Here is a 3373-nt window from a genome sequence, read left to right as displayed (position 1 = left end):
ATCATTGAAGTAAATAAAAACTATGCATCATGCTTTTGTAAATAAAAATGGAGCGCATTAATTATGTCTGACTTGTACATTACATTAGACAGTGGAAAATAGGGTTTCGCTAAAAAATGTAGAATCGGGTTTGGCACGATCTTACCTTCTTTTTTGTTTAGGCGAGCTGCGCATGTTGATGGTAATGTTACAATTCATCACCTACGAATTATTAACTAGTTGGCTAGATGAAAGATGGATCGGAAGTGTTCTCAGCTCAGTAAATGTTCTTCGTGTTCATCCTCATGTTTCTTTAATAAATTGTTTCTGGATGTTTACCTACTTCTGGTGGCGTGAGTAAAGGTCTTGTTATGTATCTAAATCAGGCAGGTTTTCACAGTTATTTTTTCACGCTATCTTTAGCGACGCGAAGGCACATTATAGACTACATACACACCGTACTAGCATGATACGGGATCAGAAAATGACAGCATGGTGATACGGATTTCAGTACGGATAGCTGTATTTTTGCTGTTGAATATGGAAATGGAAATTAAAAGGTACATAATGAAAATAATTATTGACCAAGAATGTTGATTGAGTAACATATCTATCGTATTTATGTATGTATGTTTGTATGCATTGCCATAATTAAAACTATCACTTTGGTAAAGATATTGTTACGACCTAGCCCCGTGGTCCGTCGACGCTATCAACTGTCCCTTTTTGGGTGACCAAGTATTTGAAGTGTTGCCCTCGTGACTGCCCCTCAGGTACTGGTAGCGAAACCTCTCAATGGCAGTTAAATTGTATGTAGTCTAACCATTGCGTGTCAAAAACTAGTTCACCGGGAAGACAACTCAAATCGATGTTTACAAGTTTAATAAACGTTGGAAAACAGTACACCAGCGGAATAAATCATCATTTAAACATCAAAAGAAGAAAAGGTACAGTATGCAATCGCTGGGTAGACACAGGAAAACGCTATATCATCGTGTTGATTTTTATAAGTCCTTTAAACATTAATTTTCCGCGAATTTCCTATATAATTCTTTTTGGATTTTATCAAGGAGACAAATAATAAAAATCGTTTCATTTGTTATCGTTTTCTATTTCCAGTTAAATGTCAAAACCAAATGCCAAAATGGACGAAACGCCCGAGGGCGAATCGTACGGGATGTGCTTCAAGCTATGTCCAAGTTACGTCTCCTCTCGATTCTGGAAAACCCCGCCTTATATACACACATGGTCAAATGACCGAAAATCATGGTCATATGACCCGACCGAAAATGACCCGACCGAAAACGACCCATATATTTGGGTCAAATGACCCAAAAATATTGGCTGACAGCCAATCCAAGATGGCGTCGTCATAGATCGTGAACTATTGAAAAAGTAAATAAACAATCTTCTCTACATGAACACGAGGATATTCACGTCTGATATTCTGTGTCTTTACCCAAGTTTATCAGGTTTGTGAGCAATGAAATCTGAATAAAATAAATGTATATAACTTTGTGTAGCATTTGTAATAACTTTTATCCCTGTGGAATGATTGCTCACTCGGCGGTGGCAAAATTCAAACAAGGCTGGCGCGCCTGGAATGTCAACACAACCGTACATATGCTGGGGCATATCAATATTATGTATAAGCGGTTTGCTCTCCAATTTGGAAGAACAACATATATCCATTTATCTATAATGGATGACGGTGAATGATGTCAATCTTCGAGTAACACATCAATATTAGCATACTGTATATGCCATTACCTTTTTTTGCCTATATATTTTCAGTTATTGAGAACAGTTATATCTCATGCCAGAAGAGGCTTAAGTATTGGTATTCTGGAACCTATTTTCCTGCTCATTTCGTTCACTATAATTTGCAATCTTAGTCTGCGAAAAAAAGAAACGTAACATATCATTGGTTGAATTAATGGATATTTAAATACGTATTAATCAACCACGATTTTTTTCATCTATTCTTTTCCTGTGGTTATCCTTTCTAACAAATTACATAGTGGAACGTTTTTTCTTTCTTTTTTCTCTTAAACGTAGTCTTATTTAAAATCACACTAATTGTCTTGTCTCGTTAATAATTGTTCTGTATGTGATACGGAAATTGCTGTATAAATACGATTCATTAATGTAGAGATTTGTGTGGTACGAAAAAGCTACGAGTAGTATAATTATGCCGAGAACACAGGATCTAGATAAAGTTCACTGACTTTGATACGGATGAGACAAGAGAGTTTTACTAATTTGTAGGGGTCATTTTTACTACTATATGTTTGTGCTTAGCCCCATTGGTAAAGCAATTCGGAGCTCCTCGGCCATTTTTATCGAAAACAACCTCGGATGTATATGGACGGTTTACATAATCAGTAATCGATATCTTTAAGTCCGCTTCACGTTGATCGCGTAGTAATTTAATTTAGCAGTTAAACTTATGACTTTAAACTCTTGGGAATCTTAATCTCGCTTGCAATAATATACTTATTAAACAGGCAATCAATTTTAACTTAGATCAATAAATACAAGCTAAAACACTACATTTAATTTATGATATAATTCAAAAATTTACGAACTACATCTACTGGTGTAACGGCATACATCCGAGGTTGTTTTCGATTAAATGGCCGAGGAGTTCCGAATGGATTGTTGCCGACCAGGTTGATATTATTAGCACGTATGTACTTATTGCGACCGGCGTTATGTTTTGCATTCTTTTCAGTATGTTTACTCTGACTAACTTGATCTTTGTTTACGAGAAGTTCAGTCTATTTTGCTGTTTTACTTTGAATATTTACAATATGATGACTCTTGATAAGCAATTGTTGATATTGTTGTTACATTGTAATAATAATTATTCAGGTGTTTTTTTCCTGCAATGGCCATGTCGTCGACATGACGATGGTAGGAAAACATCTGAATAAATTCAGAAACATTTGGACACTTAGAATATAGTAATACTTGGTGTTAATAATATTTAGTGTTAATCTGTTTAATCACGTCGAACTAAAATAAGGGTCTTTTATAAATAATTTGGTGGGGTGTGGTGGAGGGGCTTAAATACTTATACCACACTACATATTTTCTTTTTTTATTCATTCATAATGTTTGTGTTGATAAATGTGGGTTCGAAGACGATATAACTTGTACAAGTCTTCCACTGCCAGTGAAGTCTTCATAATCTTTCTGTTCTGTTGTGTTTGTGTCAGAATCATTGAGCATAATAATATAAATACCTTTTGATCATAAATAAAATAATGTGAGCTATAACTCATCGTTGGTAGTGCGTTTATAACAACATGAGTATAAGAACAAAATGTAAGTTTACAAGAACGAAAAAGTAACAATGGCGTACTGAAGGAGACGAGGAATACAACACCGG

Source organism: Mya arenaria, chromosome 15, assembly GCF_026914265.1.
Source record: "Mya arenaria isolate MELC-2E11 chromosome 15, ASM2691426v1".
Taxonomy (NCBI): Eukaryota; Metazoa; Mollusca; class Bivalvia; order Myida; family Myidae; genus Mya; species Mya arenaria.
Note: the sequence above shows the minus strand (reverse complement) of the source record.